Consider the following 27,624-nt stretch of genomic DNA (forward strand, 5'->3'; position numbering starts at 1 on the left):
GCAGATTGGACTATGGGAACACCTCTATTCATTCATTCATTCATTCTAAACATGAATCATCAACATACTCCCAAAAAGGTATCAGAGCATCCACAATGCAGCAGCCAGACTGGTTCTAAACCTCCCACTCTGGTCTCACGTCACCCCACAACGAAGGGATCGTCACTGATCACTATACGTAAGCGCACATAGTTGAAGCTGCTTACCCACATACTGCACAACCTTGCCTGCCTACCTGATCAGCCACATGCCACTCCATTAACCCATCAGGCATGTCCGCTCAGCTGGACTCTGAATATTTTTGGGGCATTTAAAAAAGTCTGCACAAAACTTCTTAAACAAAGTTCATCTATTTGGGGTTGGTTCCTTATGGTAAGTCTCATGGTAATTTTTATGCAGGTTCATCAAGAATGGGTCGAGAAAAGAGGGAGAGTTTTGAAAAATATAATTTCCCATTTTAATGCCATAGAATTCTGTGCTCTTCAAAACGGGAAAAATGGGTGAATGAAATTACACACAATTCGGTTTATAATGGAAGTGCCTTGAATGGTTTGGTGTAAATCTGTTCTGCAGTTTTCAAGAAATTAAGTTTAAAGAGTTTTAATGTTTGGTATGAAGGGTCTAGAGCTCAGAAAGTGTTAAAGCGGATGTAGGCCCACAGATCCTCTAAAAGGCCTGATCTGATTGGCTGCCATAATATTGAAAGAAGATATTTTGGCAGGCAGCACATGACTCAGGGACTCAGTTCGCGATTACTCAAAAAAAATGTGAAAGGGCACATAAAGGGCCAGGGTACGAACACCCTGACCCCCAGGCCCTGTGTACTGCGGGACGGGAAGGGTCAGAAACATAGGTGGAAATCAACAATATCCACACCAGGATACTGACCGCAGGAACACCAATTAGCGGGCACTGAGATACATCGTGAATCTCGCCAAATCGCAATGTAGCAAAATTCCTGGAGCCTTTGAATCTTTTTCCAACTAGGCTGAGTCTATTACCATAATATATTCAAACAACAGCTTCGGTAACAATCAGCCACTGAAGGGGTGATTAAAACTACGGCTACCGTTGGAAAGGGCTTCTTAAATCACGTATCAGATCGTATTATGTGATTGCAAATACAGTCGCGTTTTTTTTGGATTCCCACATTACCCTCTGGTCCTACTTTGCCTACAAAGAGAGGTCCTGAAGAAGGTGGATGCAAATCTTTCTTACCCACCGAAACGTGCGTCGAACTTATGGATCCCCAGCTGGCTACATAATCATGGACAATAAATGAAGGGTTCTCCCCATGATCAGAAACATGTATGCTCTAGAAGCTGGGTGTGGGATGTGTGTGAAGTGTGTATGAATGAGAAAGGCATGTCTGGCTGTGATGTGATGTGAGGTAGTTGTGGTGCAAAGCTGATTACAGTACGGGGTTTCTTGTGTAAATTATGTTTATAATGAATTTGAAATGTTGAAATGATGAATATTATAACATGGTACATAAAAGACCCAAAAAAATAACAAAAAATAATTGTTTTTTGTATTTAAAAAAACAAGTTTGACTTTTGAAAAGCATTCCTATAGCTTATATTGTTGCCATGTGGGAGGCATGTCCATTGCGTGCGGTGTGCAAGGTATAATTTGCATGGTTGTTGTGCAAGTGATTGACTGTGGTCCTAAATATAATACATACTCTAAAACTTACATACTTCAGGAGCTATCACAATGCCAACCATAGCTTCACTTTAACGGCCAAAGGGCATGCGCAATGGGGGTTGAAATTAAGTAAGTCATAAAAAGCGCAAAGAATTAACTGAAAACATCCCAGTCGAAAACTGAGCTACGATTCAGGCTTAAATGCACAAAACCAGTGAAATGTTCCAATTCTGCTTAGCAACGCACACAGGACACACCATAACTTACGCCATCCACCGTGCTCAAAACACCCATTTGCCAACAGCAAAGGAAGAAAGAAAGAGCAGTCCATATACCAAAACAGTGAGCGGCCACCACCCTCTACTTGCCCTCTCTTTTATACCTCCTCCCATTGAGCCACTCCCTGACTGACCACTTTCTCACCCCCTCTTCTATACCGTGTATTTCTCTACATTTCCCTCACTAACTCACCTCTCTGCCTGTCTATGTCTACAGCTGTCTCAGTGACGTAGCAAAAGTTTAAGGGCCCCCCCTGTAATGTACGCGGAGGTGCTCCCGCTCCGGATATAATCCGGAGCGCTCAGGCCTAAGAACTGTGCTCAGCGGGCCCCCTGCAGCTCGGGCCCCTCACGCACCGCAGGGGATGCGGGGGCCTGTGTTACGCCCCTGTGCTGTCTGACTCACCTCTACTTGTACCATCCCTCTCTCTGCCTCTTTTTGTCTACCAAACTCTTCCTCAGTCCAGTGCTGTGTACCTTTCTGACTGCCTCAGTATTCTCTCTTAACCTTATATCTCTCCCTACTTCACCTGTGCCGCTCCCTTGCGTATATCTATCTCTACCTCAGTTCTCCCTCTTATTTACCTCTCTGTCCTTCTCCAGTCCTCTCACCAGTGCGGAAACGGGTGCTGTTTAAGGCCCTATGTATAGCACACAAAGCACTTCATAAAACCGGACCCAGCCACCTCAAAAAACAATTCCAATGGTACACACCTACTAGACGTTTACGGTCCTCAGATGCCAAACTAGTGGTGGTACCTTTTGTTAAAAAGGCCAATTGGAGGGGTAGAAGTTTCACTGTTGGGGCCGTCACGGCCTGGAATAGACTTCCGATGAATCTCAGAGCATTGCCAAACATCCTGGCTTTTCGAAAAGCCCTGAAGACGTGGCTCTTTACCATCTAGGCTGAACCCCAGCTGGCACCCCCTCTCTCTTATATGGGACTCAGGAAAGATTTCAAATAGCGCCAGGACACCTTCGGGTAGCAGTTTGCGCTCTACAAATGTCAATAACATAACATAACATAACTTTCCTGTTTCTCTCACTCAACAGCATTAAAGGTCAGTGTTTAGCCTGATAGGTAGACACCTAGAAAAAGGAAAAGAGGGGTGGGACAGAGGCAAAAATAAGAGTTGTGTGTCAGATTTCACCAAATGAAATGGACATAATCCTTGGATCAGTGGCTTGACTTTAACTGATGCAGGGAGGTTGCCAGTTGTAAAGCCAGATTTATTTGTGATTAATAAAATCTGGCAATTTAACATACAATCTGCAGCACTATTTGTTTACATGTTATGTTAATATTATGTACTTGTTCACTTAACACCAACCAAGTCACCACTTCCTACTGTGAGTGTAACAGGGTAGTTAACCTATGAATTCCATGTAAAATATTGTTGTTCCAAAACAAAAAACTAGATCCAAGTTTAAACAGAAATAGCTTTATCAATGCTTGTTCCAGTTCTATTTTTCTACTCTCTTACTGGTGGAAACTGGGCATCTTGAGCTATCTGCTTTGTTCTGCATGGCCTTGTTACTGAAAGTTTCACTTTCAAAATTGTATGGCACCATGATGGCGTGAATCAGCTGAAAGTGGGTAACAAACCTCAAGCATGACGCAGGACTAGCGTAATGTTGGCTCCACACTTACACGTCACAAACACGCAATATATATGTGCACTTAGCACTACATATTCAGTGTGTCCTAATGTTATCAGTGTTAAGTGTTGCTCTTGAACTCAGTAATGAAGTTCATTTACTGTAGAATTAGGAATTCATACATACTGTGTGCCTTAATCTTATTAAAATGAAACGTAGTCTTTAGGAGTGGATAAAACCATCCTCACACTATAAAAATGAACATGTGCACTAATGTTTTCACATTTGATCTAGAATGTATTTCACATTTACATTTATGCTCAGTTACAATTACTTAGACTGCAACATGAATTTAATGCTGAATCTAATGTACTGATATTTACTATTTTGTTTGTAGTTGTATGTGCACTCGCATATTAAAATGTGCACCACTGAGTTACCAGGTTAAGTTGATTTGAGTAGGCCCGTATTTTTTCCTCCATAAAATACTGATTTTCCATGTCTGCTTGCGTGTCTTTTCCTTGCAGGTGCATTCACATGGTTTGTAGTTTGAGAATTGATGTAACTGTATCAGCGATAGAGAACCTGCAAAGCAGAACTTGACAAAGAACATGGAGGGTCAGAGTGTTGACTGACAATCTATTCAGTAACGTTGCGAGGAGTTGCAGGTGACCAAGGTCTATATCGTTCCTAGGTCTAGTCTGGGAGAATCTGTTAATGTTGCAGCTCACAAAGTAAGAATGGAAAAGGACAACAGAGCCCCTCATGGTGTGAGCAAGGGGTGCTACCCTAGAAGATTTGTATGGTAATAACTGGGGTTCTCACAGGTTGATGTGGACCACTATTCCTGTGGACTTTGGGAGGTGCAGACCTCTATGCTTCTCCTTTTTGATTCTTTGGTGAGTGTGCCTTAGGCTAACACTCATTCCCTGTCCCTAGAAGACTCTTGACCAAGCTTCTGAAATGCTGACAACTTCCTTTTTTCATCTCTTTCTCTACATTTCCCCACCTTTTTTAGACTTAACCATCCTGATTAATTCGGACTTAAAATTTGATGATTGTAGAATTTACTCATGTTGAGGAGAGAGGATCAGAGACTCTTCTCTGAGCATCAATTTTTTGTTATTAATCTTCTGTATCGCTGTAACTGATCTTCTTGTTTGCCTTATGCTGACGCGCCTGAATTTCTTTAGAAGCTGGGGTTATCTTGTTGTTATTCTGTATCTTTACAGTATGGTATTGACATTTATATACCTTACCCTGGCTGCTAATTTGCAATAAATCTTTTAACTGTATTCACTGATTCCTGGTCTTTATTGTGTTGCCAAATGGGTTACACTGTTAATTAGATTGTTTAATTAATGCTAACTCCCTTCATTGCTCAGTCGGCGGAAAAGGTTAATCGGATGACCAATGATGGTAAGAGGGTTGGCCCGGCCCTGGACCAATGCTCCAAACTATGTCTTGACTCGGGCTCCACACTTTCTGAAGATGACATTGAGTCATACTCCTTACTAGAAGATTTCCGGAAGCTGTCAGAAGCCTTCCATGTTAGGTTTTCACTGCACGTGAAATTGGCTCTACCCATTCTGCAGCTTGTGCTGAGATGCGCTACTTGAAGGAGTTTTGGAGTGCAGAGCTCAATAAGTCGACTTACACAAAACCAACATAACTAAGAAATACGAATGAACTAACCCTGCCCTACAGAAAATAACCATTCAACAGCCTTGATTTTAATTGGCTGCAATCAAACTATATTTTCAAATAAAGAGATCTGAATCGGTGAGCCACGGTCACAAAATTTGTTACCAAGAGCAGGGTTACCGGGGTCAACAAGAGAGGATAATGTCCATAGGGTTCGTCATTCGTCCATGGTGCAACACTTCCACCACATCCCTTCTCTGACTTGCCCTCTTTGGGCTGCTCGGAGCTACAAGCTACTAAATTGTCTTTCCCTCAGATAGGCTACGCACCCAATGCCCCGCTCTGTCAAAGCCAATATCGAGTACCGGGTGGGCCCAGGACTCTTTCGATTCAGAAAAGCTATATAGTGAGTGAAAACATTAGTGAAGCAAGATAAGAATTGCATTGAGCCTGAAGAAGGGCTTTATAATACCTATGGTAAGTAACAATTTTCACATCAAGTGTTTGGTCATTACATTGCTATTGGCTTATCCCTCTTGTGTCTAAGACCGAGCTGCTGCTTGGAGTATTTTATAAAGTTTTACCGGTACCATTAGAACCATTTAAACATACTAAGACTGGACATGTCTGCCCTCATCCAGAAATATTCTTGTTCACTAAACTACTCTTTAAGAGAAGACCAGCTGGGCAAGGAGCTCTAGTCCATCACCAACTGGGGAAGGTTTCCCTAGGGTACCCGGCAGGAAACTGACCCTCACATACATATTGGACTTATTGACCTATGGTGGAGTTTCAGCCTTTCTGATGGTTTCCATGTGGTCCTTTCTTGAAGTAGAAGCCTGAACAATACCCCTCATTGTCAGACCCCATCACAGTCCATCCAGAAGTCTGCATCCACTTACTCTGTCTGACAACTTTCGAGCCATTTGTAACCTTCCAGAAAGCTGTTCTTGGCGTAAATACCCCTCAGAATGATACTTGGTCAACATTCCGACTGACAGTGTTAGCAATAAAGAAGTGAGGGTTTCGTTTTCTATAAATTACAAATCAGCTTGATTTTCTGAAATCTGCTAATTTGCTACAATTCAAAATATTAAAATCCTTCCACCAGGCTTATATTTGTGAAGCGTAAAACACTTTTTTTCATGAAATAATTACTTTTGTAACCATTGTTTTTTACCCGAGTTTCTTTCGATTTTTGTTATCAATGAATTAATCTTCGCACTTTTATGCATATTAAAAAGCTTAAACATTCTCCGAGAATGGCAAAGTCAATGCTAAAGTCAAAGCTTCTCAACGCTTGAGTTCAATGATGGTTCAACCTCTTTGAGGTTTTTTGGCACTGAATCCGAGAATTTTCACACCCAAAATCAACCTAGGTGCACAAAATGCTGTTAGTAAGTGTACGTTCACAATTGTGATTCACAGATTCAGGTTCGGTGGAATTCTACACTCTCTCACCATCAATAAATAAATGAATTAATTGCACAGTACAATGCAGGAACTCCAGCAGCACAGGAACATTTTCACAATCACAGATTTCCGGTTACGAGTGGGTTTGGGGATATTTTCAGCTGAATGACCCTGCAAAAGTAGGCGAGCGCTAAACAACCCTTAGCTTGTTGATTACTTGTGTATTTCTTACAGGAAACTCTCACCCTACGTGAATCTCCAGGGTGTGAGTGGGATGGGATCATCCACAAATGTAATAGAGAAAAATAGAAGGGAATTTAATGGGTGAAAACATTTTCTCCATGGAGATAAAATGTTGATGTACAAATGTACATTTATGTCAGGATCGTGCATAGTCATAGGACACTGCAAATATATTTTTCTTCAACCTTAATTCAATTTTAGAGAAAATATCACCTTGCTAGTTGTATTCTTTACCACTTTTTCATGAAAGTGACTACCATTGCAACAGTGCATGTAGCAAAAATTAAGCATAAAGTGGAAATAAAATCTACGTTAATTTGCTTCTGTGCATAGAAAGAATTCTGCAAAAAGTAACCTTGAAGATAAAAATACTACAAACATGTTCTATATTGGCTGCATTTGGCTGCAGTGAAAGTTATTTCTCAATGCACTAAATCATATCAAAGAGGAAGACTCCCTCCGCCCCGTGGTTCTCTGAGGCACTGAGGTCGGAGAAACAACGGTGTAGGAAACAAGAAAGGCGCCGGCACCTAGAGTATGACAACCAGGAGAAACCTCGCTACAAGTTGGCACTGGCAAACTATAAACGTCTTATACTAACAGAAAAAAGTTACTAATACACAAGGAAAATAGAAACTGCACAAGACTCCTCCAAACAGCTGTTTCAGGTAGTTTCTAAGTTAGCAAAGGAAGGGACAGCTCCAACTTCATAGAATTTAGGCCAGTCCCAGTGGAATAGATAATTGATCTCGTTAACACGGTCAAATCAGGCTCACGTTCGACCCTCCCCCGCCCCCTCAGTTCTGAAATTGATCCCAGATCTAATAGGTACCAACCGAGAAACATTTGCAACTCTATGTTCTGCTCTGGCACCTATCCTTCCCAATGGAAAAAGGCCTCTATTCTTCCGTTGTTAAAAAAACCTAATCTGGATCCAGGAGAGACCAAAAACTATCGACCAATTGCGCGTCTCTCTTTACCAGCTAAACTCATTGAAAAGATTATAAACACTCAGCTAGCTCAATTTATTGAGGAGAATAAGCTGTTGGATGATACTCAGTTTGGCTTTAGGAAAGGACATAGCACAGAAACCGCACTCATTAAAGCGCCTGATGAAATTATGTTTGTGCTAGATAAAGAAGGTGCAGCAGTTCTGGTGCTACTGGATCTATCGGCAGCATTTGACCTGGTTGATCATGCTACGCTGATCAATTGTGTCTCTGCCTTAGGCCTTAGGCCTATACTCACGAATGGCTCCCCACCTCATAAGTCATACATAAAAGAAAATAAATATGGGTTGAGGATATTTCTTTGTTCAAGCAGGCAAGCTATCTCCACTTCAGAGGATTAGTCAAACACTGGCTCTTCCCCACATGACGGCTATATTCACAACTCAAGAATGTACCACAACAGTATACTTAGACATGACTAAACTATACTCTTACAGTATGGAAAAGAACTGTTGTTATACAAGTACACATCATTGTACTTTGAACTAAGCCTCTTGTTGTAAGCAGATACACTTATATAAGGGGAAAATTATAAATTACATCACAAGATACATGTGTATTTCAGACCATTTCAAAATTGCTGCTTCTATGTATATATAAGTGCATATATAGGGTTATGTCTGCTACTCACAACTATGATAAACGACGTGCATATTTATGAAAATATAAGTTAATTACAGGTATATAAAACCCTAAAAACTGTACTACAAGATAAACGTGGACAGCAGACCATGTAAATATCGCTACAATATAGAGGACCTCGATCAAGCAAACAAAACGTTACCAAGCATTATATATATATATAGTTCTAATTATCACCAACAAGTGATTTAATGAATGTTCAGAGCACTTTCACATAGCTATTGTTTACATTCTTTCAAGCATTTATGCAGAAAAGGTTTTTACACTGTTTACTATGTGTTTTTACCATTGAAAGATTGTTTTATGAATATATGTATATGATTTCAGCGCAAACAAGATATATTAGCTATTTTATTAGTATTTATATTTTTTTAGCTATAACAAATGTATCTGTTATAATTAGATACATCATATATTATAACAACTGTGCATCGTGCAAAGTGTGTTTGTATATTAATATACATAGTAAATCACTTAAGTGAAAACTGAAAACAACAAAGGATAAAATAGAGAGTCCAACAAACCAAAAAATCCAACTCATTGAATGTTTGCGAACTAAAGTATTTTGTTTATGTTCACTATGGGTGTAGTTCACAATGTAATATAAAAATAGAAAGCGGACTGCGTTTCCGCATGTGATCAAGGGCATCTGAGTGCCCGAAACACGTCATACAGCTTTTTGAAAAATAAATTGTTTCAGCCACTAAGTTTGGGTCCGGGACTCTCTTTCCAAGCAAGAAGGAAACATGGGGGAGTCTTTTTGCTGATCTATATATATTATCTACTGGCGGTCGCCAGTAGATAGTTATAGTTAGGACCGTGTTTCCATAGGAAATCCGCAACATTCTATTTGGAATAACTTTGGCGCCGATTGACGAATCCTCGCGAAATTCTCAAAATAGGTGGGGCACTCCGCTCCGCTCCTTCCCTGAAAGTCTCGGGGGGATTCGTCAAGCGAGGGCTGAGAAAAAGGGGGGGTCCCAAAACGCATTTTCCCCATGCATTTTTCCATAGGACCTTTAGTCCGAGCTACAGCCCGAACGGCTGAACAGAATTACTTGAAATTTGGCAGAGAGGTAGCCCTCAGGTCAGGGATGTGCCTTTTGAAGGTCTCGTGTAAATCTGTTCAGTATTTCCTGAGAAAATAGCATTTAAATCAATATATATATCTATAGGCGCGCTCCGAGCGCGTACCGTAAGCGTACCGTACGCGCACGCCGCCGTGCGCGAGCGCGATTCTGATTGGTTGTTAGATCTTAGTAAACATTCGAATTGGTCGAAACCAGGAAGTGTCGGCAGCCATTTTGTCTCTCGCAGTCTGAGGGGGTGAAAAACAAAGGTGGAGAACGTGAAAAGGGGGCAGGGTGGACAGTTCCTGACCCCCTAGCCTTTGTCAGGGGGTCCCAGAAGGACCCCCAAGGGCAAAAATTAATTGTAATTTTTTTTCAAAAAATCGCCGAATGCGCGTAGCGTACGCGCACGGCGTAAACGGAAAAATACCGCGAACTTTGCGTAACGATTCCGCAACGGCAAAAAAAAAAAAAAAAAAAAAAAATACATAACTTAGCATTTAAAAAACCGTACAAATTCACTGAAAAAACCATAGGTTTCACACACGTTATAGTTAGGAATTAGCATTTAAAAAACCTTGCAAATTCACTTAAAAAACCATAGGTTTCACACATGTTATAGTTAGTAGGACATTTCACTCGTGAAAAACCAATGAAATTCCCCCGTTATAGTTAGTGCAGGCAACTATAACTCACGCGACCGCAATCCTCTGCTGATGACGTCAGATATTACATCACTGATGACATATGTGTTTTTCTGAAAAAAAAATATTTGTAATATATGTATAGCTAAAAATTAATGGAAGAAGACATGGGTAAATAAGTGTCTAAATACAGTGATGTAATATCTGACGTCATCAGCAGAGGATTGCGGTCGCGTGAGTTATAGTTGCCCGCACTAACTATAACGGGGGAATTTCATTGGTTTTTCACGAGTGAAATGTCCAGCTAACTATAACATGTGTGAAACCTATGGTTTTTTAAGTGAATATATATATATATAAAACCCTTCCATTTTTGGCATCACTCCTCCCTCTGACTCATCACAAATCTTTCTAACTACTATGAACTCCCAAACATCCTTCTCAAAGTTTCACCTCTTTTTTAGCAATGCCCCCCAAGTAACAAGCACACAGGAGCACCACTCACAAAAACAACTTACTCTTTTCAAATCAATTCCTATCATTCTATTTTTATCCCTAGTCCAAACTCCCCCTTTAAATTTATTCCTGTCGTTTAGTCTCCATTCCGAATCCTACTAAACACACAAGAAATCAAGAGCACAAACTTAACACAATTAATGCACGAGAGCAACAAACAAAAAAAATGGTACTAACTTACCAACTACTAATCTTGGGTTCTGTAGTAACATGCTACTCGCCGAAAAAATGTCTCAAGCCATTGTCATGGGTAGTCAAGTAAGTAATTAATAATTGATTTTACAATTAAATTCACAATTACAGCTGTGGATTTCCCCAAGCGCTCCTGTGATCATTTCCAAATCCCCTGATGGATGGAAATTTGCTCTGTGTATTGTGCGTGTTTACGAAGGCCCTTGTGAAACTCACCGGCGAATAATTGTGAAGGTTTGCAACTTTATGAAGTTTTGATATTTGTTGCCTTTGCCAGTGTTTTCCAGTCCTTCAAACTTCCTGCAAGAATGTTTCGTGGGAAACTATTCCTGAAAATATTGTATGGCATTTAACTATTTTAGAGAGAGCCTTGTGCACACAACACACAACAAAATTAAGAATGGATAAAATATGACCTCCCGACATTCTTATTTATTGATATTTTACATTTATTCCAACTTAACTTTTCACAAAGATATAGCTATAAAGATATGAATGTCACACTCCTTAAATGAACTTCCAAATTTGAATTCTTTTACCAGACATTTTTTGAGTGAAAACTCTGTGATACATTGAGAAGAGACATACGTTTTGAACAGGCCTGGAGAAGAGAATTAAAAATCTAACGAGCATTGTCTGAGTCTCTGCAGGTCTCTTCTCCAGAAGGAGTTACTAAAGGATGGTGTTTTTAGGTCTCGCCTGACCCAGCGCATGCGCTGGTCTGGCGAGACTTATTGAGAGGGCTCCAAAAAGTGCTACCAGGCCAGCCTAGAGCCACAGTGCATGTGCGCTGGCGCGCGCACCGCACTTGACCGCGATTACTTTTACTTTCGCGGCTGCTTTGATGTTTGATCGCGATTGTGATCACTTTCACTTTCGCGGCCGCACAGCCGCTTGTTTATTGTGGATCTATGAGTGAATCAGTCACGTACAGTCAGTCACCAGAACGGGGAAAACACAGACCTAGTATTTTCACCTAAACTTCATCATCACCACATTTTCCCGAAATTTCAGCACAATGGCATTGAAGTCTTATAAAATAGTTAATCGATACATCTCTTGTGATGCGGTGTACATTCAAATACTTTCCCAAGAACGGAAATTAGATAAATAAAATGTGATACCAGGGGGTCTGACAAGGGTTTGTCTTTAGGTCTTGAGGCAGTCAGAGGGTACTGGCCCTCAATTACAACAACTTTAGGCCATTTACTACCGGAGCCGTATCATACATGCAGCGCATTTTTCTTGTTTGCACTGGGTGAACCTTTTAAAAGGTGCGCCGAGCACAAACAAGGAAAATGCGCTGTATTATGGTGAATGCGCTGCCCCCAGGGCAGCCGCGAACTCGTGTGAAAAAGGAGCCGCTGCTTTGAAGCCACTCCGCGTTTCACTGTGCAGGCGGCAAACCGCAGGTGCTTTTAAAGGGAATTAGAGATCCCCTTGCAGGCGCATTCAGTGAGTAACTCCACCCGCCTGCAAGGGGGTGTCTGCAGGTTCCATGGATTCCCTTTTCCCCCGGGCAGAGGACTGCCATCAGGGGGTGCACTGCCATTGAGCCACTTGACAGCTTCTTTGCCTCTGCACCCGTGTCTATAATACAGTGCAGGCAAAGACGCAAAGGGATTCCCTCATTTGCATGGGGTCGCGCCCCCATGCAAATGAGGGAATGCCCTCTGATGATAGCGCTGGTGCTTTATGTACGCCAGCGCTATCGGACTCACAGAAGAGGACTCAAAAGCGTCTGTAGCCCCTTCTGTAATACTAAAGTCCAGGTGCGCAATGCGAGAGTAAATGTCCGCTGCACCACTGGAGCACTTCTGTGATACAGCCCCTGGTGTCTTTGGCAGTGGTGGCTAGTTCATTTTAAAAAGTTGTGAAACAAGTGCACACACACAAAGTCATACTCACTTTCATCGACTCACAAGCACACACAGGCACCCATATCTACACCTACCATTTCAAACCATACTCACACCCCCATACACACATACACTTACCCAAGCATAAGCATGTGCACATACATAGAAGTACATACATGTGTTTCAGGGACTCTGCACAACTACAAAACTATGCATAGGAATATGGGATCTGATTATAGAGGGACTGAGTCATCCTACCACCTTAGTACCCATAAGCCCAGAACCAACTAGTTATAGTGTCTCACCTGCCCTCCCACTCACTTACGGGGGAAAAAGTGACTAGAAACACCAGAACACAACACTCCCGACTCTCTCAGGAATCGCGGTTACAAGACACACCCTTCCACTCACACTCTTGTACTTGTCCACAATAAGATTTGACAGAGACACAAACACATTTAAAATATTTATTTTAACTAATGTGCTCTATTATGCAGTATACTTGCCAGAATAAGCAGAAAAATTCACAACACAAATACGATCAGCTTGGCAAGTAATCCGTGGATCATAAAAGGAGCTGTTATAGTGAGAGACAGAGTAGCCTAACCTCCCTCCCCTTGCACAGACGCAGGGTGAATATATATTAGAAGATCTCTGGGTGTTATCTGCAGACCCCGTACCTCAGTCTATAGACGATAGTTCTACATCATAGATGCTGTCTTGCTCTTCTCTCTGGAAAGGTCCCTCTCCAAGTGTGAGCTACATATCCTTGTATTCCAATAAACCAAAGTACGTATCCCCAAACAACAGCTGCATCTGTAAGTTTTGTCTGGGTGCTAGGGCCTGACCAGAACAGAATAACATGGGGCATTGTTGATCGACCTTGCTCAAAATGTTCAGACTAAATCCCAGGAACCTACAGAGAGTGAACACAGCAATAGGTTCTCATGTGAAAACGGCAAAAGAGACATTTGCAAAATAAACTCATGAGGTAATGTGTGCAAAGCAGCAGACAGTCCACAGAGTGCTCATGCTAACTTAGGGAAGAAGACAATGTCCCCAAAGACCACGTGACACATGCACATACTTACATTCACACATTCACAAGTACACACGGGCAAACCCATATACATACACACACACTTTCAAATATTGAATGAAGCACTTACCTACCGGGCCGCGGTAGCGCCAGGAATACTTACGGTACTCTCCCTCTCTCGGCTCATCCAATCAGAGTGCACCTTCTACTATTGACATTTAATCACTATTTGGTCTTCTCCTTTACATGCTGAGTCTCAATGTGCCTGCCACCAGGCCTGCCTTTGTCCATTTAAGACAAGAAGAAAGTTGCATCAAGTTCAATATTTTTCCAATTATTGGCATCTGAGGAGTGATCCGCAGAAAGGTAAAAAGACAATTCAAATCGAAACTTTGCTATTCAGGTCTATTGTAGTTTTCATAATTACTCCCACCTAGGTAATATCAAAATCCGAGCAGCCAGCCTTTTCTTCAATGTCTGCCAAAAACTCAGCAGCGGCCAGTGGTGTGCTTGAAAAATTCCTTCAGCTCTGATTTAAATGCATTAAAGGGAGCAGAAAGTTCCACTTCGGTGAAAAGTCTGCTCCATAGTGTCACTGTTCATTCTGTAAAACCTTCCTGTCCTATGTCAGCAACTGGACGTGTCTCCTTCCAGCAGCGAATTGCTGTGAGGCTGTTCTGTGGATGAATACAGTCCCAGTTAACTCCCAAGGCAGGACCGGCAGGCGGTGGGAGAGAGAAGAACAATCACGCAGGGACAAGGTGGCTGCTGCGGAAGGAAGCAGGAACCGGAAGATCCCACGACCTCCTCACATTGACTAACTTTGTTAAGCATCAGCCAGAGAGAGAAGGCCCTTCATTAACTCATCAGAGGGCGGATGGGAATAGTGAGACTTGTTGATCACACACCACTTTGTGACGAGTTGGAAAAGAGCTTCATTGATTGACAGTCGGATCTGGGCACTTCAGGGCTTAAACCTAAGGCACCTGTGGCTGAATCTATCAGTGGTGCTCCCCCTCATCTTCAGAGGGAGGATCCTCAGAGGACTTTACAGGGCTAATGATGTTGGAGCCCTCAGGGCTATAAGATCTTCAGCCCAGCAAACCTGGGTTGAATTGTGCTTGGGCATTAGCACATGAAAACACATGGCTTTGACATCATGTTGGGCTGACATTTGTTCAGCCTGACAGACACTCATCATGCTCTGGAAAATGGAGGTGCAGAGCCCAGACACCCACACTAAAGGGCCGCCACTGGACTTTGGACGCCAATACCAAAGCACTCCAGCTGGGTGACCGAGTACTTCCCTTCAGCACTCGACTGTCCGAGGATAGCCGGGTTGAGCATCCAAGACTTACTTAAGAATACCGTGAATCTCTGTGCTGCAACCAATGCCAAAACTAACAAATTCCTTCTATGTTATGGGCTCAAAACACAGGTAGTTTCAGAGATGCAATTTAAAGGCTAATGTCCTTGGGTTTTGGATGCAGTGATTTGGCTTGATGGAAGAATAGCGAGTTTTTGATGAGATTTCAGTCTGCAGGTCCAGTTGCATCCAGAACCTACCAGACGAGGTCAGGATTTTCCCTCGGTGATGTTAGCATGGATTTGTTGTCACCCATTATGGCTACTGGTAAAAGTGCTGAAGACTAAGCTGACGCCAAGGTACTGCCAGAGGGTTCAAATGACAAGATTATTTGAACAACTTGAGCCAGAATCACAATTCCAATGGTCAAGTAATCGTGCTGACCACATCTGGCTGCCATAAAGTATTCCTAGGCCAGCGTGTGCAGTTGAGGAAACCTCAAGACCTTGTGAGGGAAAGATAGAGGCTTTCTCTGACACGAAGAGGGCCAAGAAGAAACCAGACTCACTCAGTGGCGTAACAATAGCCTCTGCAATCCTCACAGTGCAAGGGGCTCCATCAAGCACTGTGCACAGGTACAGGGTCCATGGCCTGAGAGCTCCTGAATGGGTCCGGAGCATGGGAGGCCACCTCCATGTACTTTTCAGGGGGGCCACCCCAAGTTTCGTTATGCTGCTGGCCTCACTCCTTGTGTTAACGTGAAGGTTGAAGTCCTTCTCCTTGGCCTGGAGGTCTGTGAGAAGCCACATGTCTGTAGGTGAGACACAGTTTGTTGGGCTGTCCCACACAGGTGCTTCCATCCACGTGGGCTCTGGCCTTCACTGGGGGTCAATGACTCTTCCTCGCAGGCGCTGTTCAGTAATTCAGACAGGCAGGTGTATTCTCTTCTCCATGCAGCTTAACGCCAGCAATGCTTTAGGAGACTTGGCTGGACCTGGTTCAAGTCCTGTTCATGGAGAGTTCCCACCAGCAAATATTCCAGTACAGGAATTCATCCTGTTTGCGCTGGTTTGCAGACCCGCCTTGAATGATGAGATATCAGTGAACCCTGTACTTGTCAGACAGGCCAGTATTTTTAGCTGGGGTGACCAATCAGATCACCTGAAATATACAATTCTTGGTGCTCCTCCAATCCAGGAGTGCATGACTTCAATGGGATTAGCTTGTGGGCAAGTAAAGAATCAATGTTGTCCCTCCTGAGGCATGAGAGTCCAACTCATGATTATTTGCCCTATACAGGAGTCATGCACATTACGAATGGGGAAGGAAATAGTGCGTGGCTAACTTCCAACGACTGGTAGGCTAACCCCTTCCACCCACAAAGGCAAAAATGCTAATATTAGGAGTTTTATATTTTTCCTATAGTAATACAGTTATTCAAATATGTAATGTGTTTGAAGTGAAGTAGTTTACCTACCGTTGCTGAGACTGGAGTGGTAATAGTGAATGTAACCCCTCCGAAGTCCAGTGCCTTCCCTACTGTTGCTTAGACTGGAGTGGGAATAGTACATTTTAACCCTCTGAAGTCCATCTGTTTCCCTACTGTTTGACACACTAGAGTGGGAATAGTAAATCTTACCACTCCGAAGTTCAACGCTCTCCATACTTCTGCACAGACTGGAGTGAGAATAGTTAATTCAACCCCTCCAAAGTCTAATGCTTTACCTACTGCTGCACAGTTTGAAGAGGGAATAGTAAATGTAACCCCTCAAAAGGCCAAATCTTTCCTCACTGTTGCACAGACGGGAGTGGGAACAGGATATATAATCCATGCGATATCCAATGCTTTCCCTACTGTTGCACAGACTGCAGTGGGAAAAATATATTTAACCCCTCCGAAGTCCTACACTTTTCTTCTGTTGCATAAATTGGATTGGGAATAGTGCATGTATTATTCCCAGACTCAAATAAATGTCCTAATATTGGTTTTATATATATATATATATATATATATATATATATATATATATATATATATATATTATTAATATTTGTTTATACATTTAATTTTATAGTATTTGTTTATATTTTTATTTGTTTTTAAATGTTTATATTTTTTCTTTAAAAAAAGGTTTACTTTGAAATGTTTGTATTTCATTTGTTTAGCAATGTATTTAATGTTTTGGAATTGAATTGCTAATATGTATTATCTATCATGTACAAATTATATATATATATACACAATGTGCTTTTTACAGTATTACATTTTAAAGAATAAAACAAAAAAATAACAATGTAAATATATGTTTTTAATAATTGTGTTTCATTATATATACATATATATATATATATATCAAAGAAAAGTGGGCTGTCTTAGCACTTCCTCTCGGCGAACCAAAGACAACAAAAGTCCCAAATTTTCAGGCACGAATGTTTTATTCTTCGAGCTGCAAAATCTAAAGATATATATATTTGCTTGCTTACCACCACTTCACATCCATTCGAAATAAGGCAAGTGTAGACTCATATTAGTTGCCGTGATTTTAATCAGCAATCACCATGTTGCCATGACGCGTTTCGGCCGGAAAAGACGGCCTTGATCTCATGTCAGCGCCAGGGGCGGGATTACCTCTATTTAAAGTGCAAGTTCTAAGTAATAGCAGCAATAGACATAATAGACATACTACATATTCTTTTGACAGCGTAAAATCATACACAAAATGTGTATAAGAGTTCAACCAGGATATCAGATCACTGTAAAATACATAGATCATTAACATGCGTGATTAGAATAGAGGGATGAGTTTTTGTGTAAATACATACAAATCACCCCTAATTCATGCATGTATTCATATCCTAACTATGAATCATACTCAATCTTGCTGCTATATGTAGTTAAAAGTGCAAAGTACATAATATGTATCCCCCCTAACCTCCTAGTGTGCGAGTCCCTCATTTAAATCCTAATATGTGCAAAAAGTGCTATAGTAGTGCAAAATAATTCCATATGTGCAAAAAGTTGCTAGCAGCCAAACTGGTACATATATATATGTATGTGTGTTTATATAAGTATATATAGTATTAAAAAACTAGTGATATTTATTTAATTAACATTATATTGATGGATTATATTAAAATATATAAAGAATCTCTATTTTGGTATGTTCTTTAATGATATTAATGAATGTGAAACAATATTTTTTCTGACATTTTTGTACTTAGTTACCATTACAAGGATAGAGAAACTATATTTTTTCAAACATTATTTTGACACAATATTTATGTTACAGGACATTGTTGATTCTGCTCTTGTGTCAGTGACCTGTTTTTGTGACTGTGTACACTAGCAATAACCACTCTCGACTCGGTGGGCACACTTTTGGTGACTCCTTCACATTCTAGATCTGCTCTAATGCCTCATAAGTTGTATACAGACGTCTAATCAGGGGGAAACAAGACTGACGGATGTTCTGGGAGAAAACATACATATATGTATTGTTAACACGATTACTTGAAGAATGAGGAATTACAATATTCTGAATAATAAACGTGGTATTTAGTAAGTAACATGAAAGAACTGGCATTTGTTAAATCCAACAAAATGCAAAGAATGTTTGATTACTTTCTAAAGATGTGCAAAGCCAAGGTCTCTGCAATGTAGCCTCCATCCATAGGTACAAATGCCAGCAGCTGTCAAGTACAGAATTCCAAATAATCAGTATGACACTCTAAACCCACACGACCACCCAAGGTGTCGAAGTTATTGATCATTACTTTAGCAAAGTTTCTATTCCTGCTTTCTGCGAGGAGAACAGGAACTTATAAGATCTCACCCCAGCTGAAGAAGCAGGAAACACTCATGTCTTCTCTTATATCAGATACTTTCTTGTACCCGAAAGGCCCTCCTGCAAACCTCAGTACATTGTGTAGTCCCCTCACTAACATCATTTGTTGAGGATTGTCGGAGCCTTCCAAATGATACACAGTGGAGACCAAAAGGTACTTTACTGTTGTCTCTCTCCCAACCATGCAAGGATGGGTTGCCATGTGGTGTCTTCGGCCATGACTTTTGAGGCAGCATGAGGGCTTCGTGCACCTGATGCCGGGAGGTCCTTTCATCATGTCTCACAAACGATCCTATCCAAATCCACTTCTGCATCAATCTTTAATATCGATCCCATAGCTCCCTCTTTGAGTTATTCATTGGCATTAGACTTTTCCTTGACCGATTCTTATTTCTGCTGGATCCCAAACCACTGCTGGGCGACAGAGGCAGCGGAGTGTCAAGCGACCAGCTCATCGGTGGCTTCCTTCCTCTCTGTCCCCTTTGCTCTCTTGAGATTAAATTATTATTCAACAATCAATCACATATCGACAATGCTATAAAAATATGTACCTTGCACGGTCAATGTTGGTTCACCAGCTACAAATGGTTTCTAGTGGATCCAGTTGTAACTCAGATATTTTTGGACACTGGCGCACATTTATAAGTAAATGAAACAAGAGAATGGCGCTGGTTACCTGAAGATATCAAATGAAATCAATAAAGTTGAACAATATCTTTAGAATCACCTCTTTTTCTCAAGTATCTACACACCCGAGCACCTTGTACCCCAACAACACTGAGACCCATCAAGGAATCTCTGAGTGTTCCTGGTGTGGTGAGCCAGTTGTTGACTATAAATAGTATTTTCGGATAGTTTCAGCACTTCCAAAGCCAAATACTGCAAAACAAAGTGCTAAAGTAAACCATAACAGGAGTAATTGCACCAAAGCAAAGGTTTCAATGAAGTACTTTGTTCAAACAAGCTAAGTTTACTCCTCCGTGTACACTTCTCTGGAGTAAACAATTAATACTGGGTTTTGGAATGACAACGCCTGTAGCAGCATCTGAGAAGAGGCACTTTGAAGACTGAGTCAGGGGAGGAGCTACCACTGGTGCATCGACGGGGGCCCAGAGGGTAAGGGGGTGCAGAAGGGAAGGGGGCCCAGAAGGGAAGGGGGGGGCAGAGGGAAAGGGGGCCCAGAAGGGAAGGGGGGCCAGAAGGGAAGGGGGGCCAGAAGGGAAGGGGGGGGCAGAGGGGAAGGGGGTGCAGAATGGAAGGGGGCCCAGAAGAGAAGGAAGCGCAGAGCCCATGGGGGCCCAGAGGGGAAGGGGCTCAGAGGAGAAGGGGGTACAGAAGGGAAGGGGGGCCCAGAGGGGAAGGGGATGCAGAATGGAAGGGGGCCCAGAAGAGAAGGAAGCGCAGAGCCCATGGGGGCCCAGAGGGGAAGCGGCCCAGAAGGGAAGGGGGCCAGGGGGGAATGGGACCCCAGAGGGAACGGGGGTCTTTCATCTATTAGGCAGGGCGTCTTGATTTTTTTCACCGAGCGCCATCCTGCCTGTCTCGGTGCTCACTCTTGCTGGAGCGGGGTGGGTTGTTAAAGAGAACTAGACAGGGCTCAGGGACGTAGCCTTCATTGGTGCAGCAGGTGCAGCGATACCGGGGCCTAGAGCCCGGAGCGGTCCACTGAACCCCGATTATTGTTTTCAGAGTGTAAACAGCAGCTGGGGGGGGTGGGGGGGGGCATTTCCTTCCTTGCACAGGGCCCAAGACACTTTGGCGACTCTCCTAGACTGAGCATTAGAGGTGTACACAATCATTATTAACATTATCATCAGCAACTGAACATTAGCTACGATTAACCCTCTGACAGACCTAATAGGAACCTCTGATAACTCCCGCTGATAACATCACATCTGCACCTTCTCACTTTCCTTACTGACGTCTTTGTGATGTAACTGATTTCTACGTGTTTCTGTTGGCTGTACCGCCTGTCAGTCTTAGGAAAGGGCGGACTCCTCGTGGCCCTGGCCTGCAGGCCGGGGCTTTTAAAATACAAACTATTGCTATCGGGCGTTAGTCTAATGGAACTGACGCAAACCAAGACTGAAAGAACCAGAATGCACCGGACTGACGCAAAGGAAGTAATGCCCATGACTGAATGACATGGAGAAAGTTGTGTGTACCCCTAGATGCCAATTTTGTTTCCACCCTGAAACTCTCGTATCTGGAAAATTCTAACTTGATTCACAAGTTCATCGGTGTCCCTCAAAGATACCCGGAAGTGAGGAGGGGCCAGTTGCCAAGAGTGCTCTAAAGTCATTAAACCAGGGGGCTGCTCGGATACTTGATGAAGTTCTAATTAGAGTCATTAACTGCCCCCACCCGCAAAGTTCATTGTTAGAAGCCACACTTTATGGCGGCCATTGCTGGCTCCCTAATGACAGATAATGAGCCAGATGTCACGCTCCACGGCAGAGACCATTTCACCGTCCATGGGGGGCTCAATGAATCTCCATGCCGGGCCCTAGGGGTCCCCAGCCCTGCCTTTCATGGCAGAGACTGCTCGGTGATGGGCACAGGGTTCATCGGTGATTTAGGGAGTAATAAGAGGGGCCACGAAGTACTCAATAACTGGGCTATTGTCCCCACATTGTGGACCACCCCTCCTCAACGCGCCAGCTCCCGCTGAGGGGGCTCCTTGGGCGGACGAGCACACGCTCGGCGCTTTGACCTTAAAGAAGTCCCTTCTCAGGACGGGCTGAAGCGAATGGAGGCGGGTCAGGCTCGGAGAAAGAATGCTGCCTCCCTTTGTCCACCTCCCCGTCCCTGCGGAGGTCATGACCCTTGAACCCAGACAAGACCCCCTTGCAATCATTCTGCACAAACCCTGAATGAGTTACCGAGGTGCTGGGGCACAATTTAACTCAGATCTGACCCTCGCAATATGCTGAGCAACACAAAAAAGACTGCAAAAGTAAAGGTCGTGCATGGCGTGTTTGGTATGGTGTCTGACAGACACGGAGCATCCAAGCAGGGCGTTCACAACAACATAAGCCATTTACATAGTGTATGTTAAAAAACTGAATTATGCCTTAACATTTCGAAATTAGATTCCATTGGCTATTGTCAGGATGCTCGCTTTATCGACTTCAGAATGATGACATGCTGAGTTGGCTCTGTCACGTTCTAATCATTGTCTTGCGTCTTCATGGACAGGCGCACGATCTAATCTAGTCAGCGCCCACCCCGTGTCCCATCTAGAAGCACTGTGCGTCATTCTATATGTGCCTGGATTTTGCTTAGAGTCATAGGGCCTCATTTATGAAAAGTGACGCATCACTGCGTGAAAACAGTGATGCGCCACTTTTCACTGCGCCCTCCCTGCGACTCCAGTGATGCGTCATATTTACAGTATGACGCATCATGTCGCAAGGAGTCACAGATACGTCAGTATTTCTGACGTATCTGTAGGCGCAAAAGTGACGCATCGCTGGAGTGTGTCACAAAAGTGACGCAACTCCAGCAATGTGTCCTTTCACATGCGGCAAGCCCCATGTGAAAGGGCCTGCGTCAGTCTTACGCCTGCTGTGAGGCAGGCGCAAGAAATTGACGCATTTGCAAACTAGAAGTGGCGCAGTGAAATCTCGTAGATTTCACTGCGTCACTTCTACGACCCTTTGTTGCGTCAAAACGCCCCCCTTGCATACATTATCCCTGGCGCAGGTATAATGTGGCACAGGGGTTTACAAAGTGACGCATCTACCTAGATGCGTCACTTTGTAAATATGGCGCAACATGGCGCATGTTTTCTGCCACTGGTGTGTCACAAAAAGTGACGCACCGGCGGCGCAAAAGTGACGCAGGGGCTCATAAATGAGCCCCATATAAACGTCCTTCTGGATCACGCGAGTGCTGTATCAAAGTTTGAAAAACGTTATCTGTACCTGGTTCAGATCTCACTTATAGAGCGCACATAACCACAGGGGTTTCTAGGCACTGAGCATCCTGGAAACGAGAAGCAGAGGCTAAGAGGAAAACCTGTAAGGATTGTTTGAAGCCTTCCAAGGAGGAAGAATTTGGGAACTATCAGTTGTTGTCTAACGCACTCTCTTCCCTGCCTGAACTCCTCAACTTGAGAAATGTGATAATGTTGCCTTTTTATCTTCTGGCCCTAAAGCCTCCAGTATACCAAGTTTCACAGGCCAGACTATGTTTGTACTTTACAAATAAAATCTATAGTGGAATAGACTGGGAATAGACTGGGTATCCGACCTTGGCACTTCTTTTTCTGTTAATGTATGGAACACATTTTGATCTTAAAACTTCATACATCATCACGTCTGCTAACTCGAACCAATCTCGATATTTTATTTATAATCAATTGTTATTAACTCCTCACTCTCTTTTAATGTATTGTTGATTACAATGTACAACATGGAAATGCCAATCTTAAATATATGTGTTTTACTCATCCAACTAAATATACATTTTGGCAGCGAATTTGGTTTCAATTAAATAATATGTTTGATACCAATAATGCTTTTCAAAGGCTATATGTGTGTATAGGGAGCATCGCTAAAGCTTGGAGCTCTTGTTCTGTTCGTACTCGTTTCATAGATTTACTAGTAGCTGTTGGTTTTCAACACATTTACCAAAAATGTTAAAAACATGGGGGCATATCAACAACAACCGGCGATAATTATCGCTAAGCGCACTTAGCGCTAGGATAATTATCGCCGGCTAGCGTGGATTTTTATCGCTGAGATAGCGTGCTATTAGCAACGCTCATCTCAAAAGCGATAAAAATCCTAGCGCTAACTGCCTAACGTGAGATTATCGCTGGAAACCCAGCGATAATCTCACGCAATGTGGCGTTAGCTTGTTGATAGGGCCCCACAAACGTAGCCATGATATCCACCTTCCATAGGATATCATGGCTAAGTCAGTCCTGAAGCAGGCGTAAGGAAAGTAGAGATAACAGGGGTTATCGCTACTTTTCGTGCCACTGTGCTTCATAGCGTGGGGCTTGATGATAGGAGAAATGTCGCCTAGCGCCATTTTTCCTGTCATGTCAGGTCAGGAACGCCCACTTTGCATCTCATTAGAGATGCAAAGGTGGGCGTTGAGATTTCGTATGCTAAATCAAAGTTTCACACGTTAGCGTGACCTTGCTAATTAAGCGATAAAATTATCGCCGCTTTTCGGCCGAAAACGGCCGCGTAAGCGGCGATAATTTACTATCGCCGCCTTGTAAATATGCCCCATGTTTCTAATGTTTCTTTCTAGGCTTAGTGCTACAGTATTTGCTATAATCATAGACTTGATAGAGCTTCTCTTTCACCTTCTTCACTGGATGTGACGAGAGATATTTTATGGTCTCCGATAACATCATATATTTCTCAAATCTCCCAAAAACATTCTGTTGATTATATTAATTCTGAAGAAGTTCTCAAACCACCAGTACTGTCTGCATTTCTAGTTATGTTGTCTTCATTTGTTCTTTTTTGTGTGACTTTCAATTCATATTGTACAATCGTTTTAATGCTTTCTAGTCCTTGTTATCCTCAGTTTATTTATGGTTAGGGTTTTAAATATATTGGAATCCTGTTTATAAATTCCCGAGTAATACTTTCACTTGATAATGTAATAAACTATTGTTAAACTTTAAAAAAAGGAGGTAGAATTCAGGGGAAGCATCGAGAGACAATTCTATACCTGGCCAGCCTGGACAGAGAGCCGTCTGTCTCGCGACCACAAGCCATGACTGTGGCATGGGCAACAGTGATGGTTCATGCACCGGCAGGGGAGTAAGGAGAGCAGGAAAAGGGGGGTAGGTTTGTTGTAGCATTTGAAGGTTGGGCATGCAATATTGAACCAACCCTAGCTCTTGACATAGTACCCAATCAGTGCATGCCATGCCTCAGATCCAAAGCCGTATTTACAAAGGCCACTGATAGGTGGGTGGCAGTATTCCGAGTGAGCTAAAACTTGCCATTGCGATGACGAAGGAGACAGGCAGAAAGGGTGTTACAGTAATGGATGCTGGAGTTGATGACTGCACTGGGAAACTTGATTGTTAGTTGATTCAACCGGCTCGAGCAGTATATGCTAAACAGAAAAATGTATTCCATTTACTGACAGCAGAGTTCACCTAACATCAGGTGATCTTAAGTGTCAGTGCCGCCAGGACACCAAATTTACATTCTTGGGCTTTGCTTTTATAAAGTATAATTGAGTTGTGTCGCCCTTGTGTCACACAAGGAGGCACAAGGGCGACACACCTACTGAGTCAGATTTATGAAACCACACGCAAGGCCACCTTTTATGGCTTGATAAATCTAGAGCAGAGGTCTTCAAACTGTGGGGAGCGCCCCCCTGGTGGGGCGTGGATGAGTTGCCAGGGGGGGGCGCAAATAGGTCTGCAATTACATGTAAATGAAGATAGCCTGGACGCGCAAAAGGCGCCGTTCTTGGCTGCCTTCATTTACATGCTTCAGTTAAAAGCCACAACAAAAAGTGAAAGGGTGGTACTACTAGGGGACATTGGGGAGGCCAGCGAGTGTGAAGTTAGGGTCAAAGACCAGGCTAAAAGAAGAAAAAAATGGAATTCCATTGTTTGCTGTTCACCTTGGAATAACTGCATACAAATACACACACACCACTCAAGGACAAATCATCAATTAACTGTCCATTAGGCATAAAGGGCGTGGTGTAGTGCTGTGTTCAGCAGGCAACAGCGTAAATCTGTCAGAGAATGGCACGGAAAGTCTGCACAGAAACTAAAACCCAGTCCCGTTTCAAATGTGGAAGTGTTTAGCAACTCGGAAAGGTGAGGTGGGTGATATAAGCAGAGAGTTTCCGTCCAGACTACTGGCGGTCATTGAAAGGTGTCAAAGAGAAAAGTATTTGCCTGTATTAGACAAAGGAGATTTCTTGTTCACGAAGAGCTGACCATGACGCAATTGAAGAACATTGTTTGATGGCGATCAGCGTTCTACACAACAAGCTTTTTTCTTTATGGTGAATAACAAGACCTTACTGTCCATGTCTGTCACAATGTCAGAAGTGTATCGGGCTCACAAGGATGAAGATGGCTTCCTGTACATGACCCATGCATCACAGGAGATGCTTGGCTGCAATCTGACCAGTGACTAGAGGAAACAGACAGACTGCCACTCACTAATACAGACTGCCTCACATTAAAGCAGGTTTTATCCAGAGAAAATGGTTTTTATAGAGCCATTGGACACCTTTGCGGATTGTGAACGCTTGCTACCAAACTAAAATGAATGTATGCTTTTGAAGCTGTTACTGAAGAGGACTTTGGATCAAGTCTTTAAGAACTACTTGTTGGGTGGCTCAACAAACAGGGACTTTTCTTTTTTGTGAAAAATAAACTTTGCACGAGTACAACCTCACAGGACATACTGCCGTATTTTTGTATTTTGGAACTTGTGAGAAGAAAGTGCTCTCAATGGTTCCGATTTTGTTTTCAATTGTGAAGATTGGGGAGAGGAGTTGGCCTAACGGCTAGGGCGGTCAACCTTGAATATGCGGAACTGGGTTCGAGTCTCGGCAATGAACGCTGAACATCCTGTGATTCTGGGCAAATCACTTACTCTCCCCGTGCCTAACAAAAATAAAATGTGTCCTCATGTAACACAACTGATGCTATGTAAAGCGCTCTGATACCGGTTCAGGTCAAGTTCGCGGTATATAAAACTCTAAAAAAAAAAAAAAAAAAAAGATTGCAGGCAGGAGAGTGGTAAATGGATAGCATTTTTCATCTAGCATGTTCATTGGGGCATTGACAGACGTGAGGGTCACTTGTCCTGCACACAATTACTGCACCACAGTGACCATTTTAAAAGGACTTTGAGGTTATGCAGTTAGAGACATCTGGTTTGTCATAGAAACTACATCTTACTATCTGCAAGACTACATTACACTTTGTAAAATGCAATATCTAATTTATTTTCTATTTTTGAAGATGTAATTATATTTGTATTAAAGACACATACACCTTAATTGAAAAATAAATGCAACTTAAACTAACCAAAAGGAAATATACTCTTTTACTTTATGAAACCTCAGTTAGCTAATGTGATCACAGCAGATGTCTTGGTGTGTGACGACTGAGTCACAGAATTAAATCCTGAGTGGGGCTTCTTTATAGTGCTAAAAGGTCCCAGTCTGTGACAGAAAGCACTGTGAATGTCATTGCTTTACAATTGTATTACACTGTATAAAGCAGACTGCAGCAAAATACTATTTAAGATAAAAACAAGTGCTTTAAAAATAGACATTTTAGTGATAGGAATCCAGACTATATCCAATGTAATTTTTTTTATATATGCCCATTAAAAGGGCGCACTCCTTTTAATGGACACATATATTTCCTCTCAGAAAGAATAAACATTTGTCACCCTGAAACGGAGTGACTCCATTAACTAAAGCCTACACTGGTTCCAACCATTCTACGCATTTGCATTTCTTTCAGGTAGCAGGCACCTTGGTGAGAAGGCATGTTACTTCGTTAGTTCTCAATCTGTTTTGCAGCACAGGAGCCCTCCCCCTCCACACACACTCTGTGAGTGGATGCTAGGTCTCAGTTATGGCAGTCTTGCTATGAAAAAGAACATGGGGTGCATTTTCCTTGCTACTATTAGGGCACAGGACACTATTGTTCCACACG

The 27,624-nt window shown here is 42.6% G+C and overlaps 1 protein-coding gene and 1 pseudogene across 8 annotated transcripts in view; one reads left to right on the plus strand and one right to left on the minus strand.

Moving 5' to 3' along the window:
* TNS1 (tensin 1) overlaps positions 1-27,624 on the minus strand; it is a 1,878,049-nt gene that overhangs the window by 1,178,751 nt on the left and 671,674 nt on the right. The window lies entirely within an intron of this gene.
* Positions 1,760-26,132, plus strand: LOC146859328 (microtubule-associated protein 1 light chain 3 gamma pseudogene; annotated as a pseudogene).

The sequence above is a fragment of the Triturus cristatus genome, chromosome 3_2, assembly GCF_964204655.1.
Source record: "Triturus cristatus chromosome 3_2, aTriCri1.1, whole genome shotgun sequence".
Lineage (NCBI taxonomy): Eukaryota > Metazoa > Chordata > Amphibia > Caudata > Salamandridae > Triturus > Triturus cristatus.